The sequence below is a fragment of the Uloborus diversus genome, chromosome 9, assembly GCF_026930045.1.
Source record: "Uloborus diversus isolate 005 chromosome 9, Udiv.v.3.1, whole genome shotgun sequence".
NCBI classification, from domain to species: Eukaryota; Metazoa; Arthropoda; class Arachnida; order Araneae; family Uloboridae; genus Uloborus; species Uloborus diversus.
Window position 1 is genome coordinate 103,330,276 of NC_072739.1, and position 25,535 is coordinate 103,355,810.

General features: G+C 33.9%; 6 non-coding genes across 6 annotated transcripts; all 6 read right to left on the reverse strand.

The window, feature by feature from the left end:
• Window positions 1-3,490: 3,490 nt before the first annotated feature.
• Trnastop-uca (transfer RNA opal suppressor (anticodon UCA)) lies at window positions 3,491-3,577 on the reverse strand. Its single transcript has one exon. It is a non-coding gene; the product is annotated as a tRNA-Sec (tRNA).
• A 948-nt stretch (window positions 3,578-4,525) lies between these two features.
• On the reverse strand, window positions 4,526-4,612 carry Trnastop-uca (transfer RNA opal suppressor (anticodon UCA)). The gene has a single exon. It is a non-coding gene; the product is annotated as a tRNA-Sec (tRNA).
• A 1,697-nt stretch (window positions 4,613-6,309) lies between these two features.
• On the reverse strand, window positions 6,310-6,396 carry Trnastop-uca (transfer RNA opal suppressor (anticodon UCA)). Its single transcript has one exon. It is a non-coding gene; the product is annotated as a tRNA-Sec (tRNA).
• Window positions 6,397-8,077: 1,681 nt separating this feature from the next.
• Trnastop-uca (transfer RNA opal suppressor (anticodon UCA)) lies at window positions 8,078-8,164 on the reverse strand. The gene has a single exon. It is a non-coding gene; the product is annotated as a tRNA-Sec (tRNA).
• A 4,730-nt stretch (window positions 8,165-12,894) lies between these two features.
• On the reverse strand, window positions 12,895-12,981 carry Trnastop-uca (transfer RNA opal suppressor (anticodon UCA)). The gene has a single exon. It is a non-coding gene; the product is annotated as a tRNA-Sec (tRNA).
• A 3,282-nt stretch (window positions 12,982-16,263) lies between these two features.
• On the reverse strand, window positions 16,264-16,351 carry Trnastop-uca (transfer RNA opal suppressor (anticodon UCA)). The gene has a single exon. It is a non-coding gene; the product is annotated as a tRNA-Sec (tRNA).
• Window positions 16,352-25,535: the final 9,184 nt, after the last annotated feature.

Sequence of the window (25,535 nt, forward strand, 5' to 3'; positions counted from 1 at the left end):
AGGTTTTTAACCTCGCATCGAGGCTGGGGGTCGTCAGGATATAGCAGTATAAAAAAGGTATTGTTTATGACAGGGCCCAGTAATGTATGTTTGTGTCGAGGGACCCATCACGTTCTAAGACGGCCCTAGTCTTTCACCCATGAACATCGCTAGATTAGTTTCATATAACAGGGCAGGGCAATTAAGTTACTTGTTATGACTGCAGAAAAGGACATACATGCCAAGCAGTGTTATTATTAAGGAAATATTGAATCTAGTTCCGGGCATTATAAAATTACTTAAATGGACAATTACAATCACAATTTTCCCCCAAAATAGGGTTTAGCTAATACTGTATCAATTTATTCACCATTAAAGCGCAGAAGTGTTCATATCTGTTAAATTTTGTTTAAATAAAACATATTTAGTTGTTAAGAATAGTTTTCTCATATTTAAGTGATATCCCAATCATTAGGTAAAATTTAATATCTATAAGAGCTATGGGGCCGCTACACCTCCTAATGCCAGGGCCGATTTTTTCAACCAATCCGACACTGCCTCTATACTTCCACCATATTTCTTTCCAGTAGCACAGTGCTCAGTTTCACAAATCCAGTTGGACAAAATTTCTGTGGTTAGTCAAACCAAGGGGCACAGGTTAATAAAATCGATTTATCGATAACATAAAACAACTTGAAATAAAAGTTAACAACTAAGATTTTTAACAGAGTCACTGTCTGAAAAACTCAATTCAACTGCCAGAATGTTTTTCTGTAGAAACGTTCAGTAGAAACAGTAGTGGTTAAACTTAAAAATGACTCAGAAATATTATATTCCACAATTAAACCAAAAAATCTCTTGTGGGGAGTGCCATACGTAAGGCAGCGTCATCTACTGAGAGTCAAAGAATGAGTAGAATAATAAAGGAACATAAAGGTAATGCTTCCATTATAGATTAAGGACAACTCTCAAAAGCAGATGCAAAGTCTTCCTTATAAATAATTAAGTCATTGAAATCACAGGATTAATTATGGGAAGTAGCGCGATCTGTCTAACGTCGAAGGAAGAATGCAATGGTAAGAGAAAACAATAGTTTTTCGAAAAAGTGTCCCAGGAAGTATTACACACATGCATCACTCAAAAAAGAAAAACATTTATTTTTAAATTTAAATCATGGAATTCCTTGAACGTGAACCAAAATTTAACTTAGCGCCATCTGTTGAAATTAGAGAAAAATGCAACAACAAGAAGAAAGAAACACACGCACACAAAAAAAAAAAAAAAAAAAAAAAAACATGTATTTTGATTAATTTGAGGAAGAAATCCTTAAAGCAGTTCTGACGACTTATGCATCTCTCAGAAATATTAGTTTTAAAATATAAACCGAAAAAAATCTTGAGTTAGGTTGAAGTGTAAGGTACGCCATCTGCTGATAGTAAATAAAAATGCAGTCAAAAGGGAAAGAAAGCGTACGAAAAGAAGCATACGAAAAAAAAAAAAAAATCTTGAGAGAAATTCTGAAAATAAATATCCACATGCGTTGCTCAGGAATATTAATTTTAAAAACCGAAGAAAAAGAAGTTTCTTGATCTTATTACGCATGAGCTGCAGCATTATATGTTTTATTCGAATGAACGAATATGAAAAAAGAGCGCCTATTCCTTAAACCATGGCTACCAGATTAGTTTTTAAAAGAGAAATAAAGCAATATAATCCAATTTGGGCAATAAAACATTCGAATATTACAAATAAACTCAAAATCAAGCAGCTGTTGCCTAAACAACATCAATTGCTGATTTTTTGTTGAAAATTAATAGTGAAACAAAGTGCGTAGTATATGTATACTAACTGTGGTATTAAATTGAGTATTTAAACGCAAAAGGTTTTTAAATCGTGATTTCGATTCGATATATTTAAAGTATTCCCATTAATCAATGAAAAAATGCAGAAGATAGCATTTCCCAAACGGTATTCAGTGAAATACTAATGTTTTTGCAACATCTTTAGCAAATTATTCTGTTTTTAAGCAGTTCATTAAATTACGACTGAAACCTAATTTACTTTATCCACTCGTAAATTCTTGTTTCAATACTTGTCACACAAAGAATTGGCAATTTTTATTTAATGATTGCATAATAACTGCATGTGATGAAAATGATAGTTTTCACGCAGAGAATTTTTGATTAGAACTGTTCACTGCTATAAATTTCATTTCATCGTGAGAGAGGTATTCCCCCTCCCCCTCTCTTCGTTATGCCACTGATTCGTAACGAATATTTTCTGGTTCTACTCTGTAAACAACTTTTGATGACAGAACTGTATTAATTTAAATTGAATTGGTTTAAATTTCAAAGTATTTAAGATATGCTTCAGATGCTATTTCATTTTCTTTTGAATATTTTAATTCCTTGTCGCCAAAATTTTGAACAATCCTTATTTTTGCGTTCTACGCGGGAACCTAAATGCCGCATGAGAGCAAAACCTTTTCTTTGACGATAAATCCAGGCTATATTACTCACAATTTTCGGCTTGAAAAAATGTAAATATTTTTTCTGTTATTAAATAATTTGTTTAGAAAAAATGATTTTTTAAAGAAAATTATAAATTTCAGGCCTCGTGAGGGACACCTAAATATTTTTTGATTTGGGTAAACATTTTTATGTAAGATGGTGGTTGGTAGGGGACCTTTTTATCAACTTGACAAATTGAATTTCAAAAAAAAAAAAAAAAAAAATCCGATATACCCCAATGGACAGAAGTACGATAGAATTTAACAGACAAGCAATTTTCACCGGTCATATATTGACGGGCGACTTTATAGTTACATGACAATACACATACTATTCTACATATGTTTTGGTGTTTAGTTTTTTATACTTAATTCCTGAAATAACATACTTCTTTCTCATAAAATGAAAACGATGTTTGCAAGATTTTTTTATAACTTTTAATGTTTGTTTATACTTCACAAAACTAATCTTACAATATAATCAGAAAATAAATTCAACTAATTTTATCTATAAAACATAAATAAATGCATCAAAACTTCTTTATTAGCAAAATAATTTTCAACCAACATTTGCAAAATAATAATAATAATAATAATAATTTAAAATCTAATACAATAATACTGAAAATTCTAACTTGAACTTATAAACAATCCTTATTTTTGCGTTCTATGCAGGAACCTAAATGCCGCAACATAGCAAAACGTTCTATTTGACGATAGTTCCAGGCTGTTTTACTGGAAATTTTAGACTTGAAAAAATGTTAACATTTTTTTCTGTTATGAAATAATTTTATTAGAAAAAAATTATAAACGTTAGGCATCGTGAGGGACACATAAATATTTTTTTATTTGTAATTTTTTTTTTTTCTAATTGTAAGATGTGGGAGAGAAGGGGCAACTTTTTCTCAACTTGACAAATTGAATTTCAAAAAAAAAAAAAAAAACTTTTCCGATATACCCCAATGGACAACAATTCAACAGGCACTGCTTACAGAGCAGGGACGCCCAGAGGGTGGAATTGAACCACTCCGACTCTCGTCAGCTACGGGTTTGAAGCCCGCACACCGGACCACCGATGCTCATCTGGGCAACTGTGGAGTCGTGCTAGACAAATATATATAACTTTCTTTTGCGTCTGTAAATATTCTAACGGTAGATAAAATATCCAGTGTAATGGTTAATCCACTGGAGTTAGGGTTACGATTTCAAATATCCAACTATCACCCAACGGTCAATGGCTTCGTTCAAATGTAGAAGAGTAGAAGCAATTTTCACCCGTCATACCTTGACGGGCGACTTTATAGTTATATGACAATACACATACTATTCTACATATGTTTTGGTGTTTAGTTTTTTTATACTTAATTCTTGAAATAACATACTTCTTTGTCATAAAATGAGAACGATGTTTGCAGGGTTGTTTTAAACCTTTAATGTTTGTTTATATTTCACAAAACTAATCTTACAATATAATCAGAAAATAAAATCAACTAATTTTTATCTATAAAACATAAATAAATGCATCAAAACTTCTTTATTAGCAAAATAATTTTCAACCAACATTTGCAAAATAATAATAATAATAATAATAATAATAATAATAATAATAATAATAATAATAATAATAATTAAAAATCTAATACAATAATACTGAAAATTCTAACTTGAACTTATAAACAATCCTTATTTTTGCGTTCTATGCAGGAACCTAAATGCCGCAACATAGCAAAACGTTCTATTTGACGATAGTTCCAGGCTGTTTTACTGGAAATTTTAGACTTGAAAAAATGTTAACATTTTTTTTCTGTTATTAAATAATTTTATTAGAAAAAAATTATAAACTTTAGGCATCGTGAGAGACACATAAATATTTTTTTATTTGTATTTTTTTTAATTGTAAGATGTGGGATAGTAGGGGCAACTTTTTCTCAACTTGACGAATTGAATTTCATAAAAGAAAAAAAAAAAACTTTTCCGATATACAACAATGGACAGCAGTTCGATAGAATTCAACAGGCACTGCTTACAGAGCAGGGACGCCCAGAGGGTGGAATTGAACCACTCTGACTCTCGTCAGCTACGGGTTTGAAGCCCGCACACCGGACCACCGATGCTCATCTGGGCAACTGTTGAATCGTGCTAGACAAATATATATAATTTTCTTTTGCGTCTATAAATATTCTAACGGTAGATAAAATATCCAGTGTAATGCTTAAAAAGAAATTGAAAATTACATGTAATTAAATATATAAACCTTTGTGTAGTCCTCATATCTGTACCTCAGAGACCGAGGAACGTAAGTCACATTATTTTATTTTTACAGAAGTGGAAAAAAACTTTTTCTGGCGCATGCAAAGGATGAAAAGCGCGCACGTTATTCTCTGGTAAAATTTGGAAAGGACTTTTTGTTAAGCGTTGCATTTACTCAGGGCCTGACTAACTAAACGTGAGGCCCAAGGCCCACAATAATTTGGAGGCCCTCTGAAGGCTATTATTTTAAAAATGCGTTTTTTTTGTTTTTTTTGTATAGTTGTAATGCTATGCCTAATTCTTTAAGTAATTTGGGGCTCCTTAGGAAGAGGGGGACCCAGGCACAGGCCGAGTAGGCCTGTGCGGTAATCAGGCCCTGCATTCACTTGACTCGATGCGAGATAAGCTTCTACATACAATACACTTAAAGACAAAAAATCGTAATTTATTCACTTACGTCCTTCCGACTCTGAGGTACATATATATATATATATATATATATATATATGTATATAACAGCCAATGATCGAGTCCACGTGTTTCAACAATGAAACTCGCGCCACGGCATGATTATTTAATAAAATGTTTTAGTAAAATCTTTAACATGCAGGGGAATGCTTTATTGTAACAAGACTGAACTCGATCCGGTACCTCAACTGTTTTATTGGTAAGACTCTCATTTCAGGGTAATGAAGATACGAACAAATGGTCAACAATGAACGCTACCTACTGGAGTTTAGGGTTAATCCACTGGAGTTAGAGTTACGATTTCAAATATCCAACTATCACCCAACTGTCAATGGCTTCGTTCAAATGTAGAAGAGTAGAAGCAATTTTCACCCGTCATACCTTGACGGGCGACTTTATAGTTATATGACATTACACATACTATTCTACATATGTTTTGGTGTTTAGTTTTTTATACTTAATTCTTGAAATAACATACTTCTTTGTCATAAAATGAGAACGATGTTTGCAGGATTGTTTTTAACCTTTAATGTTTGTTTATACTTCACAAAACTAATCTTACACTATAATCAGAAAATAAATTCAACTAACTTTTATCTATAAAACATAAATAAATGTATCAAAACTTCTTTATTAGCAAAATAATTTTCAACCAACATTTGCAAAATAATAATAATAATAATAATAATAATAATAATAATAATAATTAAAAATCTAATACAATAATACTGAAAATTCTAACTTGAACTTATAAACAATCCTTATTTCTGCGTTCTATGCAGGAACCTAAATGCCGCAACATAGCAAAACGTTGTATTTGACGATAGTTCCAGGCTATTTTACTGTATATTTTAGACTTGAAAAAATGTTAACATTTTTTTTGTTATTAAATAATTTTATTAGAAAAAAATTATAAACTTTAGGCATCGTGAGGGACACATAAATATTTTTTTATTTTTTTTTTTTTAATTGTAAGATGTGGGATAGTAGGGGCAACTTTTTCTCAACTTGACAAATTGAATTTCAAAAAAAAAACTTTTCCGATATACCCCAATGGACAGCAGTTCGATAGAATTCAACAGGCACTGCTTACAGAGCAGGGACGCCCAGAGGGTGGAATTGAACCACTCTGACTCTCGTCAGCTACGGGTTTGAAGCCCGCACACCGGACCACCGATGCTCATCTGGGCAACTGTTGAATCGTGCTAGACAAATATATATAACTTTCTTTTGCGTCTATAAATATTCTAACGATAGATAAAATATCCAGTGTAATGCTTAAAAAGAAATTGAAAATTATATGTAATTAAATATATAAACCTTTGTGTAGTCCTCATATCTGTACCTCAGAGACCGAGGCACATTATGTTATTTTTACAGAAGTGGAAAAAAACTTTTTCTGGCGCATGCAAAGGATGAAAAGCGCGCACGTTATTCTCTGGTAAAATTTGGAAAGGACTTTTTGTTAAGCGTTGCATTTACTCAGGGCCTGACTAACTAAACGTGAGTCCCAAGGCCCACAATAATTTGCAGGCCCCCTGAAGGCTATTATTTTAAAAATGCGTTTTTTTTTTTTTTTTTTTTTTTTTTTGTATAGTTGTAATGCTATGCCTAATTCTTTAAGTAATTTGGGGCCCCTCAGGAAGAGGGGGACCCAGGCCCAGGCCGAGTAGGCCTGTGCGGTAATCAGGCCCTGCATTCACTTGACTCGATGCGAGATAAGCTTCTACATACAATACACTTAAAGACAAAAAATCGTAATTTATTCACTTACGTCCTTCCGACTCTGAGGTACAGATATATATATATATATATATATAACAACCAATGATCGAGTATACGTGTTTCAACAATGAAACTCGCGCCACGGCATGATTATTTAATAAAATGTTTTAGTAAAATCTTTAACATGCAGGGGAATGCTTTATTGTAACAAGACTGAACTCGATCCGGTACCTCAACTGTTTTATTGGTAAGACTGTCATTTCAGGGGAATCGAGATACGAACAAATGGTCAACAATGAACGCTACCTACTGGAGTTTAGGGTTAATCCACTAGAGTTAGGGTTACGATTTCAAATATCCAACTATCACCCAACGGTCAATGGCTTCGTTCAAATGTAGAAGAGTAGAAGCAATTTTCACCCGTCATACCTTGACGGGCGACTTTATAGTTATATGACAATACACATACTATTCTACATATGTTTTGGTGTTTAGTTTTTTATACTTAATACTTGAAATAACATACTTCTTTGTCATAAAATGAGAACGATGTTTGCAGGATTGTTTTTAACCTTTAATGTTTGTCAATACTTCACAAAACTAATCTTACACTATAATCAGAAAATAAATTCAACTAATTTTTATCTATAAAACATTAATAAATGTATCAAAACTTCTTTATTAGCAAAATAATTTTCAACCAACATTTGCAAAATAATAATAATAATAATAATAATAATAATAATAATTAAAAATCTAATACAATAATACTGAAAATTCTAACTTGAACTTATAAACAATCCTTATTTTTGCGTTCTATGCAGGAACCTAAATGCCGCAACATAGCAAAACGTTCTATTTGACGATAGTTCCAGGCTATTTTACTGTAGATTTTAGACTTGAAAAAATGTTAACATTTTTTTCTGTTATTAAATAATTTTATTAGAAAAAAATTATAAACTTTAGGCATCGTGAGAGACACATAAATATTTTTTTTTTTTAATTGTAAGATGTGGGATAGTATAGGCAACTTTTTCTCAACTTTACAAATTGAATTTCAAAAAAAAAAAAAAAAAAACTTTTCCGATATACCCCAATGGACAGCAGTTCGATAGAATTCAACAGGCACTGCTTACAGAGCAGGGACGCCCAGAGGGTGGAATTGAACCACTCTGACTCTCGTCAGCTACGTGTTTGAAGCCCGCACACCGGACCACCGATGCTTATCTGGGCAACTGTTGAGTCGTGCTAGACATAACTTTCTTTTGCGTCTATAAATATTCTAACGGTAGATAAAATATCCAGTGTAATGCTTAAAAAGAAATTGAAAATTATATGTAATTAAATATATAAACCTTTGTGTAGTCCTCATATCTGTACCTCAGAGACCGAGGAACGTAAGTCACATTATGTTATTTTTACAGTAGTGGAAAAATAACTTTTTCTGGCGCATGCAAAGGATGAAAAGCGCGCACGTTATTCTCTGGTAAAATTTGGAAAGGACTTTTTGTTAAGAGTTGCATTCACTCAGGGCCTGACTAACTAAACGTAAGGCCCAAGGCCCACAATGATTTGGAGGCCCCCTGAAGGCTATTATTTTAAAAATGCGGTTTTTTTTTTTTTTTTTTTTTTGTATAGTTGCAATGCTATGCCTAATTCCTTAAGTAATTTGGGGCCCCTTAGGAAGAGGGGGACCCAGGCCCAGGCCGAGTAGGCCTGTGAGGTAATCAGGCCCTTCATTCGCTTGACTCGATGCGAGATAGGCTTCTACATACAATACACTTAAAGACAAAAAGTCGTAATTTATTCACTTACGTCCTTCCGACTCTGAGGTACAGATATATATATATATATATATATATATATATATAACCAATGATCGAGTCCACGTGTTTCAACAATGAAACTCGCGCCACGGCTTGATTATTTAATAAAATATTTTGGTAAAATCTTTAACATGCAGGGGAATGCTTTATTGCAGCGGTTCCCAACCTTTTTCTCTTTGCGAACCCCTTGGAACAGGCAAAAAAGTTTGCGAACCCCCTGATGTTGAAATTAGTAACATGTAAGAAACAATAAAAAAAACAGCATGTTTGCTTTCCATTTTTTGCAGCATTTGATTGCAATAAACAAAAATATAATAGTAAAATATCATTAAGTGCAAACATTAATAAAAAGTTAAAACTACATCTACAAGAAAAATTATAAGCAAGAAGTTTTATAAACCAACTATTTTTTTTAAGCATACTTTAAATTGGGGAAAAAATCCTTAATGCGATATTTGTGGCTGTTTGACGGAACAAAGAAACTGAAAGTTTGGTTCAATGTCTGACAGTTTGAGTCTTAAATCAGGCTCTGCATTCAATCTGCTTCGGTATTTATCTTTGAGATAAGTATAGGAGGAAAATCCTTTCTCGCACAGATATGTTGTACAAAATGGTAATAAAATTCGAATTGCTTTTTTGGACAAAACGGTATAGTCATTTCTTACACTGAGCCAGAAGTCAATTAACGAGAGCTCTTTAAAGGTAGTTTTCAATGAATTATCACAAGATAACTCGATGAGCATTTCCTTTTCAGGTAATGCCAGTGTGTTCTCTAAGCATGGATTTCCTTCAAAAGGATTGCGTATCCAGTTGTTTGAGAGAGGGACGTTACGCCTATTAGGAAAATACTCGTCAAAAGTTAGTTCAAGATGTTGCAGATGTTCACATACATTTCTTTTAACGCTTTCATCAAGTTTCATTGAGTTTTCTGATAAAAAAAACTACTAAGAGAAGTGAAACAAGAAAACTCACCCATTTCCAGGCATTGGATTCAGAAATTCAATTTTTTTACCATAGCTTCAATTTTATCATATACAACGAAAATATTAACAACTGCACCTTGCAAGGATAGATTTAATTCATTTAATTTTGAAAAGATGTCAGCTAAATATGCAAGCCTTTGCATCCAAAGAGGATCGAATATGCAAGTGCACAAGTGAAATGGATGATCAACAAAAAATGCTTGGACTTCTGACTTCAATTCAAATAAGCGTGTCAAAATTTTGCCACGGGAAAGCCATCTAACTTCTGTGTGAAGAAGTAAAGTAACATGAAGGCTTCTCAATTCCTCACAAAGCGCGTGAAATAGACGGCAGTTTGTGGCACGTGATTTTATGAAATTTACAATTTTTACCGCATCATTCAAAGTAGCGGATAATTCTGCGGGAATACGCTTACATGCTAATGCTTGTCTATGAATGTAGCAATGAGTCCATTCAATTTTCTCGTTGATCTTCTTTACTCGCACCACAAAGCCAACAAATTTTCCTGTCATTGATTTTGCACCATGCGTGCACACACCCACACACAAAGACCAATCTATTGCATTTTCTTCAAAGTAACTGTTGACCAGTTCGAAAATTGCTTCTCCAGTTGTGTTGGTTTTCAAAGGTTTTGCAAATAGTACATCTTCTTTAATTGTATCGTTAAAAATATACCTCACATGGACAAGTAATATTGCAGCGTTTGCTACATCAGTCGACTCATCAAGCTGGATCGCAAAATTATTCTCTTTTATTCTATTCACAAGTTCTTTCTCCACATTACTTGCCAAATCAGTAATTCTGCGTGATACTGTGTTGTTTGATAGCGGAACCAGGTCAATTTTTTTCGCTGACTTTTCTCTCAGCATACACTTAACAATATCTTTAGCACACGGTCCAATTAAATTTTCTGCAATTGTATGTGGCTGTCCAGATCTTGCAATTCTATAACTGACTCGATATGAAGCTTCAAGGGCCATTTTACTATCTTCGTTGGATTCTAACAGGAACGTAGAGACGCTACACTTGTTATTATATTCCAATTTTCTTTTAAAATATTCGATAGGTTTGTCCTTGTGTGTCGGATGCTTTGTTTCGAGATGTCTTCTCAGAAGTGACGGTTTCAAACTGCTGTTCGCTAGAACTTCGTTGCAGAGAAGACAAAACGGTCTAGGTTCAGACTCTTCTCCAGTAGAGTTCCTTTTGTAAATAGTCACTGTCATATTTTCGCTTTTTTCCTTTTTTCTCCCCTAGTTCACTTTTCTGTTTAGTCGGGGGAGGCGGCAATTCATTACAGCTATCTATTTCAATATCCTGTGTTGATTCGAAAGTTACTGCTGATGTTGAGGGTTGATCGATTGACTGCTTGTCCATTTGTCGCTCAACCAAACTATCAGTTTTCAACCATCGATCCATAACAGCAGAAAGTTATTAAATCATAAAAATTACCAACACGATTATAACTTCACAAACAGAGTAGCAAGTTCACGTAGCAAAAACCAATTGCAAACAAAATCACTTGTTTTCAAGCATCTCTAAAGTATCTCCAAATGCGTCTGTTAACAACTATTTCCCCAGAACTATGAGCATGCTGATGTTATATATTTTTGAAAACGAACAGATGGGTAAAATCCAGTAATAAATTTTAAGTTTGGAGCCTTTTGCTGTCATGTCTACTATTCGATGACTGAATTCGACGGAAATTCCCGAGTTATATTGATGCATTGTTTGAGAATTCTTTTTTTTTCGACATATGTATATTATGTATATTGTTTGATTGACTCCACGCGATGGCGCCTTTTTAAGGTCATCCTGATCCCCGCCACAGCTTAATACAACGTTTCTGCATGGCGCCTCGCAATAAAGAAGGAAGGATATCGCTTTTTGTTGTCTATCGAAAAAAAATGAGAAAATTTCTTTTTAACCAAGATTATAAAACCGCTGAAAGATTTTTTTTTTTTTTTTTTGAGCTTAATACAAGAGTCTGGCGCGTTTTCAAATTAAAAAAAAAATTAGTAACTATGTGTGCAAATTGAATATTTTATAACTTTTTACCAAACTAGGAAAAATCCGCCATTGCACCGAAATTTTCGCGAACCCCCTTCCTGCACCTCGCGAACCCCTGGGGGTTCGCGAACCACCGGTTGGGAACCTCTGCTTTATTGTAACAAGACTGAACTCGATCCGGTACCTCAACTGTTTTATTGGTAAGACTGTCATTTCAGGGGAATGAAGATACGAACAAATGGTCAACAATGAACGCTACCTACTGGAGTTTAGGGTTAATCCACTGGAGTTAGGGTTACGATTTCAAATATCCAACTATCACCCAACGGTCAATGGTTTCGTTCAAATGTAGAAGAGTAGAAGCAATTTTCACCCGTCATACCTTGACGGGCGACTTTATAGTTATATGACAATACACATACTATTCCACATAGGTATTGGTGTTTAGTTTTTTATACTTAATTCTTGAAATAACATACTTCTTTGTCCTAAAATGAGAACGATGTTTGCAATGTTGTTCTATAACCTTTAATGTTTGTTTATACTTCACAAAACTAGTCTTACAATATAATCAGAAAAGAAATTCAACTAATTTTTATCTATGAAACATAAATAAATGTATCAAAACTTCTTAATTAGCAAAATAATTTTCAACCAACATTTGCAAAAAATAATAATAATAATAATAATAATAATAATAATAATAATAATTAAAAATCTAATACAATAATACTGAAAATTCTAACTTACAAACAATACTTATTTTTGCGTTCTATGCAGGAACTTGAATGCCGCAATATAGTAAAACGTTCTATTTGACGATAGTTCCAGGCTATTTTACTGTAAATTTTTACTTGAAAAAATGTAGATATTTTTTCTTTTATTAAATAATTTGTTTAGAAAAAATGATTTTTTAAAGAAATATATAAATTTCAGGTCTCGTGAGGAACACCTAAATATTTTTTGATTTGTATTTTTTTTTTTTTTTTTTTTTTTTTTTTTTTTTTAATTGTAAGATGTGGGATGGTAGGGGCAACTTTTTCTCAACTTGACAAATTGAATTTCAAAAAAAAAAAAAACTTTTCCGATATACCCCAATGGACAGCAGTTCGATAGTATTCAACAGGCACTGCTTACAGAGCAGGGACGCCCAGAGGGTGGAATTGAACCACTCTGACTCTCGTCAGCTACGGGTTTGAAGCCCGCACACCGGACCGCCGATGCTCATCTGGGAAACTGTTACGGATATGGATCATAATTTTTCTTCGGCGGAGAGCGGGAGCTCTTTTACTGGAAGTGAGGGTATAGGGTCATTAATGGAACAGATCATTGATGGTATGAGGGGAGAGAACCTTGCTCGATTGTTGAATCGTGCTCGACAAATATATATAACTTTCTTTTGTGTCTATAAATATTCTAACGGTAGATAAAATATCCAGTGTAATGCTTAAAGAGAAATTGAAAATTATATGCAAATAAGATATAAACTTTTGTGTAGTTCTCATATCTGTACCTCAGAGCCAGAGGAACGTAAAAAAAACTTTTTCTGGCGCATGCAAAGGATGAAAAGCGCGCACGTTAATTTCTGGTAAAATTTGGAAAGGACGTTTTGTTAAGAATTACATTCACTCAGGGCCTGACTGTGAGGCCCAAGGCCCACAATAATTTGGAGGCCCCCCTGAAAACTATTATTTTAAAAATGTGTGTATTTTTTGTAGGGTCTGGTGGGGGAAAGTGGTCAATGGGGTAAAGTGGTCATCCGTCAAATAAATGGCTATAGCTTGGAAATAAATGTTCCAATGAATGTAAAAATTTTATTATAGAGTAGGGCAGTTAGAAACTACATTTTGAATGCAAAATTTTACAACTGGCAAAATTTTATTTGGTGAAAAAAAATATTTTATGTGAATATGAAATTTTTTAAATCTTAACACCTCTTTTAACTTCTTTGGGAAATTTTGTTTGTTAGAATTATGAACAGATTGACTGCATATGAAGCTTCCTACATGTCTCAAGAACTCTTACTCATTAGCAGTTAGCTTAATCTCTTTTAGATAATTTTTTAGAATAATTTAAGTAAGATGGGGTAAAGTGGTCATAATATTAGGCTTAACAAATATTGTTCTTCTAATGCCGCTTAATCGTTAAGTATAAGGCAGATATAAATTAAATAGTAATTTCATTTAATATGTATTGTTTTTACAGTAAACAGGGTTAAATTTACGAGTATATGCATATGCTTACACATATATTCGTGTAGGCACGTATATAGACGAATTCACATAAATGCACCAATAAATACGTATATGAGTATCTGCAAGTATTTTTAATCTATACAGTTATACATTTCGACTATGCACGTATATACTCACTTATACTCGTATATGTATAAACACTTATATACTCAGGTGGACAGACACGAATATACGCGTACGTACTTGAGTAGACACTTACATACAAGCATATGATATACAAGTAAACAGGGTGAATTTAAACTTTTGGGCAAATTATTAAAATGTGTAGGAGGGGAGGATAAGAAGCAAGAATCATAAGGAACATATGGTCACAAACAGAATGCTGACGCGCTACATGCATGCAAAGCCAGAAACTGATTGATGCAAAACAGGTCACAAATTTATATATTACACAAAGAAAATTTTACACAACATTTTAGGTCTCAAGAAAGTAACGAGACTTTTGAAAAAGTTTCATCTGTCGCTGCGCCTTTGTTGCGATGCTTGTATTAGAGCTGCTACAGGCCGTTGAACTTATAAACAATCCTTATTTTTGCGTTCTATGCAGGAACCTAAATGCCGCAATATAGCAAAACCTTCTATTTGACGATAGTTCCAGGCTATTTTACTGTAAATTTTTGACTTGAGAAAATGTAAATATTTTTTCTGTTATTAAATAATTTGTTTAGAAAAAATGATTTTTTAAAGAAAATTATAAATTTCAGACCTCGTGAGGGACACCTAAATATTTTTTGATTTGTATTTTTTGAGCAATCACGATTGCTTATTGTTCTCACTTGACTGTTTTTGGTGTCCTATCATTTTATTTTCCCACCGCCACTCTCCGCACCATCACCGTCGACCGGCTCCTCACGATGCTGCTCCTATAGCGAAAGCCGTCTCCATGTCGCATACATGTCCTACACACACGCGCGTACATACACAACTACACACGCACAGATACACACACACTTACACACACACATACGCAAACACACAAACACGCACATACGCATACATACAGACACCTACACATACACACACACAAAAACATACACACACATACACACATCTACCCACACATTCATGCCTGCACACAGACTCAAAACATATGCCTACACACACATATACATACCCCCCTCCTCACACACACATTCATACACAACAACTACCCACACACTTATGCCAGCACACAGACACAAACACACATGCCTACACACAAACACACATGCCTACACACAAACACACATGCCTACACACAAACACACATGCCTACACACAAACACACATGCCTACACACAAACACACATACCCCCTACACACAAACACACATACCCCCTACACACAAACACACATGCCCCCACACACAAACGCCTACACAGTGTTGCTAGATTGGGGGAAATTTCCCCATTTTGGGGAAATCTGGTGGTCTCTGGGGAAATTTTGGGAAACGAGTTTTGAGGGGAATTCTTTGGGGAAAAACTTTTTTCTTGGGGAAAACCTGGGGAAAGAAAAAAACTAGAAGAAAAAAGAATTTTTTTCGTATTGAGATTCACGACAAGAAGTAGTAGTGACATTGTTTGTATCAAACAGCTTTGGTTTAGCTTTGATCAACTTTATGGAATTCGCATTTCGCATTATGTGGAATATTATGTTACGGAATTCACATTAATGTTCTGTGTGAGTACATAGTTGATACGTGGAACAGGTAAAAATAAGTGTGATGAAGAATATTCTTGGATAAATATATATAAAAAAATCATAGTTTAAATGTACATACAGAAGCAGAGTAGTAAATGCAAGTAGAAAAAAACATTTGGCTATTTCTTATCTTTCGGTCAGACGCTTGTATTTATGACTAGTGGCACCCGCACGGCTTTGCTCGCAGTAGAAAGACAAAAAAAAAGTGAAAATGAGAAGAAAAAAAAAGTTGGGGAATTTTATAAGAAAATTTGACTATTTGGGGGGGGGGGGAATTTTTCATGAGACAAAAATATTAAAGGAAGTCGATTCATTTTACGAAAATATTAGTGGAAAAATAATTTTTGAAATTCGGGAACTTTGATAGAAAACATCGCTTTTTGGGGAAAAACATAATTTGAATTCAAGATGTAAAAATTCAAATTTTTTTTTTTTTTTTAATTGTAAGATTTGGGATGGTAGGGGCACCTTTTTCTCAACTTGACAAATTGAGTTTAAAAAAAAAAAAAAAAACTTTTCCGATATACCCCAATGGACAGCAGTTCGATAGAATTCAACAGATACTGCTTACAGAGTAGGGACGCCCAGAGGGTGGAATTGAACCACTCTGACTCTCGTCAGCTACGGGTTTGAAGCCCGCACACCGGAACCACCGATGCTCATCTGGGCAACTGTTGATTCGTGCTCGACAAATATATATAACTTTCTTTTGTGTCGATACATATTCTAACGGTAGATAAAATATCCAGTGTAATACTTAAAGAGAAATTGAATACTATATGCAACTAAAGATATAAACCTTTGTGTAGTTCTCATATCTGTACCTCAGAGTCAGAGGAACGTAAGTTACATTATGTTACTTTTACATGACTCGATGCGGGATAGGCTTCTACATACAATGCACTAATAAACAGAAAATCGTAATTTTTTCACTTAAGTCCTTCTGACTCTTAGGTTCAGATATATATAATAGCCAATGATCGAGTCCGTGTGCTTCAACAATGAAACTCGCGCCACGGCATGATTTTTTGATAATATGTTTTGGTGAAATCTTGAACATGATGCGAAAAGCTTTATTGTAACAAGGCTGAACTCGATCCAGTACCTTAACTGTTTTAATGGTAAGACTCATTTCAGGGGAACGAAGAAACGTAAAAATGGTCTACAATGAACGCTACCTACCGTGGCCCACGTGATAACAGGACAGAAAACTCCTCTCCCCCCGCTTCGTTACGCCACCAGTCGTCGATCTATGAACTTGGCGCAAAACTTTGAAAGCAGTGCAGTTTACCAGTAAACAGTAGTGCTGCTTGCTCTGACTGAAATAGATGAAATAGGAAATATATAACTTCGAATGCACATTTTTGAGTACAATACTGTTGTATTTATCTCATCCTTTCCTCGTACTGGAATGTAGAGGCAATTAAAAATATATATAATTAAGTCTTGTAACTGTCTGCTGAATGAAAGTGAATCAGCGATTTCAGCTTCCGTACAACCTGCATGCGAAGAAAAAAATTGGGCGCCTCATGGAATAAATTTTACAGTTCGGAAAGTAAGTACTTTTCTGAGATAAACAAATTTACATTTCATGCATCTGAGTTCATGCAGTTAAGGTTACTTAACTTTTCCTCCATTACACAAACAATTGTCAGTTTCGTTTCTAATATCTTTGTCTGTAATTTGTCATTTCATCATACTGCTTTAATATTTGAAATGGTTAACTTACAAATTTTTATTTCTTTATTTTTTCAACTTTGTACACGCATTTATTCGAAATGGATTTTCCATGCTATATACATATGTCAAAATTTTCTGCAAATATACTTGTTGCTATCAGAAGCGACGTAACTTGGTGTTGACATTCAGTTACTATGTAAACAAGTTTATTGAAACAGGCTTTTAACTGAACTAATCTTATATTTTCGGTTTCGATTAAATTGTGTTTCATACGCTAGCATGTGTTATTTTGATCAAAAAAAAAATTCCTTGACGGGCTTCCGCAGTTCTGAGGTAGAAGATTAGCTTTGAACGCCGGAGCTCGTGGGTTCGATACTCAAACACATTTCCCCCCAACTACGCCACTGCAATATTATTCAAACAAGCTGGTTCTGTGCGTAAATTAAAAAATATATACCTATATATATTTTTTTTCTTCCAGTGTTGTCTTTAAGTTTTATGATATTTATGCACAAATTGTGGTTGAGTTAACTGTATTCATAATTTCTGGGCTTGCGAAAGATTACTTTTGAGAGTGGATACACATCTTGTTTTTGCCAAATGCTCTATGCTTGTTTGTTATGCTTAAAAAGGGCAAAATGTCTCGAACTATATATTTTTTGAATTCCTTGGGTTTTCTGTTAATAAGCTTTCAGGAACTCTGAAACTGTAACATAAATTAAATTAAGGGGCTGTCCATAAAGGATGTTACAAAATTTTAAACAAATCCCCCCCCCTTGTTACATGTAACTAGTGATGTTCCATATATCCGTATCCGTATCCCTATCCGCGGATATCCGAGGGAAAATCAAGATCTGTATCCGTATCCGTATCCGCTACTTTTTTGACGGATCTTAAATGGATCTTTTCTATTCTAAAAATTCTTAAACATTTGAATAAAAGACTCTTGAATTCCGATTAAATTAGGTTTTACTCCCTATTTAAATTATAAGGTATCATTTCAGAAGCCACTTTGTACCCCCCGTTGCAAAAAGAAACGGGTAATAAGTTTTAAAAGTGTATATGTGTGTCTATTTGTGGCATCGTAGCTCCTAAACAGATGAACCGATTTTGGTAGTTCTTTTTTCGTTCAAAAGTTGACTTGATTCTTTACTTGGTCTCGTTTTTGCGGAACTTTAATTACCGTAAATATTAATAAAAACCAACTTAACGTTTTTCAGAATAACGTTTTTTGGGGCCAATATTTTTAACGTACTGGTAGTAAAAACTGACCAGTACGTTAAAAATATTCTGCGTTTGATATTTGTTTGGAACTTCCAAGTTATATACAGTAAAAGCTATTATTTTGCTATAGGTTAAGAAAATTTTAAATGCAATTCAAAGCCTTTATACGCGTGATCAGTAGCTATTTCATAGTCGGATAAGGAGAAAAAGCTCAATGATTTAAAATTTCTATCCGCTGTCAGTTTATACAGGGTGTCTCAAAAGGTCGTTTACAAACTTTACATGCTGGTCTGTCATATCATGATGAACAAGATTTACATAGGAACATGTGTTCGCAAACGCAATGCTGGCGCACTCCATGCACACAAAGTCAGACACTAACGGATGCACAACATGTCACATATCTATTATACAAAGACGGTTTTATACAACATTTTAGTCTTTTAGGAAAGCTTAAAGTAGTTGCTAAAATTTGAGTCCTCCAGCTCTCATAATCACGTTGCAACGACAACGCAGCGATCAGAGAAATCTTGTCAGAATGGATCGTTATTACGACGGTCGGTACTTCGTTCGTTGCGACGGTGTCTGACAGTTAAAGGCAGCAAATTTCAACAACAGCTATAAGCCTTCCTTGAAAACTAAAATGTTGTGTAAAATCGTCTTTGTGTAATAAATATGCGACATGTTCTGCATCCGTTAGTGCCTGACTTGGTGTGCGTAGTGCGCCAGCATTGGGCTTGCGAACGTATGTTACTATGTAAATCTTGTTCATCATGATATGGCAGACCAGCATGTTAAGTTTGTAAACGACCTTTTGGGACACCCTGTATTTGTTAACAATGTGTGTTCTGACCCGCGAAATCTATCTCAATATCAGGTCGGCCCTCTGGGACATGTTTTTTTTTTTCTTTTTTTTAATTGTTAGTTTAATATTAGTTTCTGATTGATTTGAGGTTTCTGTTATATTTTTCATATCGGTTTTTCTCGGCATTCTTCAAAAAAAGTGAGACTAAATTCTCTATTTACTGTTTGTAAAGGTGTTCCCGGCTCTGTTATTCTGTCGGTCGGAGTAAGTTGGGTGGAATGGGTCAGCGCTGCATTTATGCTGAAAAAAAAATGAGAAAAATTATTTCTAGCCTATCTAGTTGCAGCTTTACCCTCTTGCTCCTGTATCCTACATCTACCGAGCAAGCTAGAAATAATTTTTCACATTCTATCCAAGCATTAATGCAGCGTTCACCCGTTCCTTCCAACTCTCCCTCAATTTTAACGGAGATTTATTTAAAGAGAGTAAATCATAGTCTTGATTATATTTTCGCCGTAGATGACATTTTTTGAAGAAGCACTGTTATTATTCTAACGGAAATATCTTCCGTAACAAACTAAACACTTGGATAGTTGAATTCGGGGGGAAAAAATTATTGAGGTCCGTATCCGTATCCGCGGATCTTGACACTGATGATTCGGATCCGTATCCGTATCCGCGAATCTACTTTTTTGACGATTCGGCACATCACTACATGTAACGCTGTTCGACATGAACATATTGTTATAAACAAGCGCGTGATGTTACACTTCTTGTTATCCCCCCCCCCCCTTCCTCATGTCACAAAACTGTCACACTGAATTCCTAAAACAGCATACTCAGCAAAATTTTGATTTAAATTTAACATATATGAGGTTTTAAGTATTGAAGAAAGTTGCTAAAATGGTCATTCTATGGAAAGTTTTTCGAAAAAGGTTACTTTGTCATCAATTAATGCTTTTTAAAATAATTTTTCAAAAGCCTAAAATGATGAACTATTAACCCCCCCCCCCCCACACACACACACACAAGAATCATTAGCAGCAGAAAAAGCTAAAAATGGAAAAGTAGCCAAATTCCAAAAGAAAAAAAAAAAGGCTGCTTAGATATTGAAGACATTTTTTAGATGTACAACATACAGTATTCATGATGTTGTATAATTCATTCTTTAATTAACGTTTTTCAAGTTGAATTATTGTATAATTTTTCGAGAGTGCCCACCGAAGGGGGGGGGGGGGGTCGGAATCATAGTCTCATAATAATGATAGCCTTTCAAGGCTATAGTTATAAATAACTGTGCCCTTGAAATTTTAAAGGAGATGGGGGAGATGTTTTTGGGGTATTTTTCTTGAAGTTTTCATAATTGAAGGGGGTAGGGCGCTGTTTACTTTGGGGGATGGCACCCCAAAGTAAACAGCGCCCTAAGCTAAGTTAACATTAATAATCTGGTATTATGAACTTTAATTTGATGTTATGTCTTTGAAACATATTGCAGTCATGTGTCCCGTTTACTTAAGTAAAATTGTTTATTTATTTTTTTAAATTTCATTTAATTCTTATTCAAATACAATGGTAAAATTATTTTTTGTTATGATGCAATTGTAAAATGAAAGTTCATTTATTTATCTGAATACTTTTTAAGACTTAATATTTCAATACAATATACGAGTAGTTAAAATGCGATTAGTTTTTAAAAAAAATTCAAATGAAAAATAAAACTGTGTTTATTTATCACTTCGTTTTAACATGATTGTAAAATAAAATCGTGTTTAGTTATTTGAATACTTTTTAAGACTTATTAATGTTTTTATTTAAAATACAATGAATTAAGCACGGTGTATTTTTTAATGTATGATTATCGGTTCTTTTTTATGTTTTCAAATGAAAAAGTAGAACTTTCAATGCTACTAAAATAATAGAAGACAATAATAAATAAACCAAATAGTTTAATTGAAGCAAAATACTAATCGAAGCGCGCACTTTCCAATATCATTGTGGATCGACGAACGATGACGTCATTTGCTAGTTGGATGGCCTTTAAATCTCGAAGGTCTCGTACCTAATTGGAGTTTAGGGTTTATCCACTGGAGTTTGGGTTGCGATTTCAAATATCCAAATATCACCCAACAGTTAATAGCTTCGTTCAAATGTAGAAGAGTAGTAGAAGCAATTTTCACCCGTCATACCTTGACGGACGACTTTCGAGTTATATGGTAATATACATACTATTCTACTTATGTTTTGGTTTTTAGTTTTTTATATTTAATTCTTGTAATAACATACTTCTTTGTCATAAAATGAGAATGATGTTTGCAAGATGGTTTTATAACCTTTAATTTGTGTTTAAACTTCACAAAACTAATCTTACAATATAATTAGAAAATAAATTTAAATAATCTTTATCTATAAAACATACATAAATGTATCAAAAATTCTTAATTTGCAAAAAAAAATTCAACCAACATTTGCAAAAAAACAATTTTAACGCTAATACATTAATATTGAAAATTTTAACTTAAACTTTTAAAAATCCTTATTTTTGCGTTCTATGCAGGAACCTAAATGCCGCATTAAAGCAAAACCTTTTATTTGACGAAAATTCCAGGCTACATTACTCACAATTACTCAAAGATACATCCTAGTAGAAAATTTCTTATTATTATCTAGCTTTTAATTATAAATTTGATTTTTGAAACATGTACATTTTTCTAGGAAAGTTTACTTTGAGCCGCACTGTTCTTCGTTTGTGGTGTCTTTTCTTGGATTAATTGAAAACTGCAGGTATACTTAAATTGTCCGTTCTGACACAGAAAGTTTTGCCTTTTTGAGTGAATTATAAATAGTGCTCAGTATTTTGTAAAAAATTACGTTATTTTTAAACTGTTTTTGTATTGTGTACACTTCAGCGGCAGAAACTCAGACTCATATTGCTCAGCTGAATGATTTTATTTAATGAGCTGCATCAAAATGCTACTACGCACAGAAACAATGGAAGAAAGAGACATAAAATAAAACTACGATACGTACAGTACACTGTAAAAAAATTCCGAAACGTTACTGGTCATTTCCGTGGAACGTTTTGGGATTTCAGAGGTTTTCCCCTATTTCCTGGCAAAATGATGTATCTTCGCATAAACATTTCCTGAATTGCTAAAAGATGCACAAATGCAGACTTTTCACTAGTGTGAAAAATGTTTTTTGCTACCAGTTTAAAGGTTGACTGAGCGTGTGAGCGTGTTTATTAAGTATATCGGCTTTAGTTTAGTTACGGCTCGTCTGGATTGACTATAAGCTCCCAATGGGAGTAAATAAGTCACTGGATAGCTGCAGCTCTGCGAGGCTGAAATTGCAGACATGGAATATGTTAGGTTCTTGCTTGCAGTTATTCGCGTAGCTCCGGCCATGGTTGCACTAATGCTTCTGGAGCTTTCTTGGTAAACCGGGAAGGCTCTAATCAAATACGTTAAACCTATTAAGTTTTTATAGAAGGTTCACGACTGGCTTTAATAGGGGGGGATTTCCCAGTATTTCAGGAAGGTTACTGACTTTTATCGGAAAACATTCCTGGTTTTTGTAAGATAAGTTAAGGGTTGAAACTGGGCACATCAGCTGCCTATTATTTTCCAGGAACGTTTCTGAATCGTTTTTACAGTGTATGTAGAAATAATAAAACGCTGTATTGTACTGTACAGCAATGGTTATATTTTACAAACTTAAAAATTGAAGATCATGCTTTATGCTGCGCAATCGGATCTTTTTTTAATAAATTTCTGAAACAGTTGTTTCTCCTTTATTTTTATCAGGGGTGCTCACCTAGGCGGGGTCATGGCGCAGACTGCGCCATTTGCAAATTTTAGGGATTTGTTTTTATGGGTATTTTTCACTTTTTTGGGGGGGAAGGAAGGGGGTTTTCGCGCTATTTAGAGGAGTTGCGCCCTTGCTCTTAGGGCGTGGGCCACCCAGTTTTTATAACGTTTCCAACTGTATTAACACCCCTCTTCCAGGGTCTCTTTAATAAACAATACAATAGCAACTTCCAATTTCGTACTGTCTGCATTAGGCTTCGAAACTACTCTGCGAGTTCTACATTAAAACTAAGTTCTGAACTTCAACGGAAAGTATTTTCCTGACTTTTAATTGTACGCATGAAAGATTAACTCATGTCTAATCGGGTCGTTTCTGAAATTTTAAAAGCATTTTTTTTTTTTTTTTTTTTTGAAAGAGCATGTTTAAAACATTAGTGTATTGCCAGTGTATTACGCGACATCACTTGTGACGTTATAAAGACCGCGCCTTGTTTCAAAGATTAATTAAAAATTAAATGTTGGATAAATGAAAGTTTTTTCTTGGTCCATGTTACTTTTTTTTTTTTTTTGCTCATTCTATCAACTAAAGTGACTAAAAGTCACACTTTTGACTGCAGGAAACAACCCCATTGGCGAGCTACCTTCGATTCACTTTTTAGTTATTCAAGCGTATCAAGAATTTTTACCTTTTCTTAAATTGACAAAAACTTTCTCCTTTTCTTTTTCTCTTCACAAGCTTTAGATAAAACAGTGTTTCTTCGGCTTTGTTCCTTAAATGAAGCTTATTAAAGTTTTGTACCTTTGGGCTTACCTAAGCCCGAATATCCTTAGGTGTTCCAAACAATTTGATTTATTTTGCAAATGAGTAATAATTTCTTTTTTTACAATTCCTGAAAGAAAAAAAATCATCTTGATATTTTGCTGGTGTTATTTCCTAAGAACACTTTACACACTGTGGAAAGGCAACTCTCAATATATGTTGAGTGCTGCCATCTATCAATGAAGAAAGTGACTAAATATTTTTCGATTGCTGCAATTTTTGACTTCAGAAAAAACTGCTGGTTTAAGTTAGAGCGAAAGACAACCATTGTGGAAAAGGAAGATTGAATGCCGTAAAAAGCATTTTCGTTTACACTATTACGTATTATACTTATGTAATTAACATGAATTGTATGCAATTTTCAATTTCTGTATCAGTATTACACTTTCATCTACCACTAGAATTTTTTATGACTAAAAGCTAATCTATATATTCATAAAGCACGTTACTGGTAGAAGGTAGGGTGATTCAATTCTACCTTTTGGATGTCTGAACGATAGAACTCAAAGCTGGCGAATCGCTTCGGTCGAAATTTCGCCGTGTGGCTAAGGCTAATAAATACTGTTATTTTATAAATGTACCTAATTATTTTAGACAATTGTAAACACCCCTCAAACTATCGCAACCCATTGCTTAACTTTAAATTGCTGCTTTTACAAAAAGAACTGACTTGACACAGAAAATAAAAACTTCGTAATTCCACACGAAATACTATTTTTACGATGCACGACATCAATGGGGAAATAAAATGAAACAGTACGGTACGCAGTAACCATAAAATACAGGACTATAATAGTACTTACTGTGCAATAGATACAGTAATTATAGTCGACGCCCTTTTTAGTTGTTCAAGCATATCGAAAATCTTTACCTTTTCTTTTTCATTAATTGTTAGAAATTTTCTCTTTTTCTCTTCATTTTCACAACTTTATACAAACAGCGAGCTTAGGTGAAATTATGTTTCATTAACTTCATGTTTAGAATGCAAAAAGTCAATAAAAGATGCTGATCAGAACTAATTTAATTGTGCATTTTCTTATGTAATCTGTTGTTTGTTTTTTTTTTTTTTAAACGTACTATTAAATCCACTTTGCCTCCTCCTGGAAATGGTGGATCTGCCTCCCCCGTTTCATTTTTGAAAAACAGTTGATTTTTCATGATGCAATTTTCAGTTTTGACCCTGATATTTTTTCGTGCTTGAAAAACACACGTCTGTGACACCCGTAAAAATACTCTTAACGTTCTAGATTGAATTGGTCACTGCGGTTGTTTTTCCCGCTTAGTTTTGAGTTAAATGCTATGTATCCTGAGCTTGTGTGTGTGATAAGTTCCATATTAATCTCGTTTTTTACCCTTAAATATTTAAATAGAACTACATACTAATGTAAGCTTTCATTGCAATGTCTTCAATATATCTCTCTATTTTAACTCCTTCCATCAGGGCCGACTGAGAGCAAGTCAGGCCCCTTGTCAGTTTGATCGTGGAACTATCCTCCTCCTAAAAACCTATTCTACTCA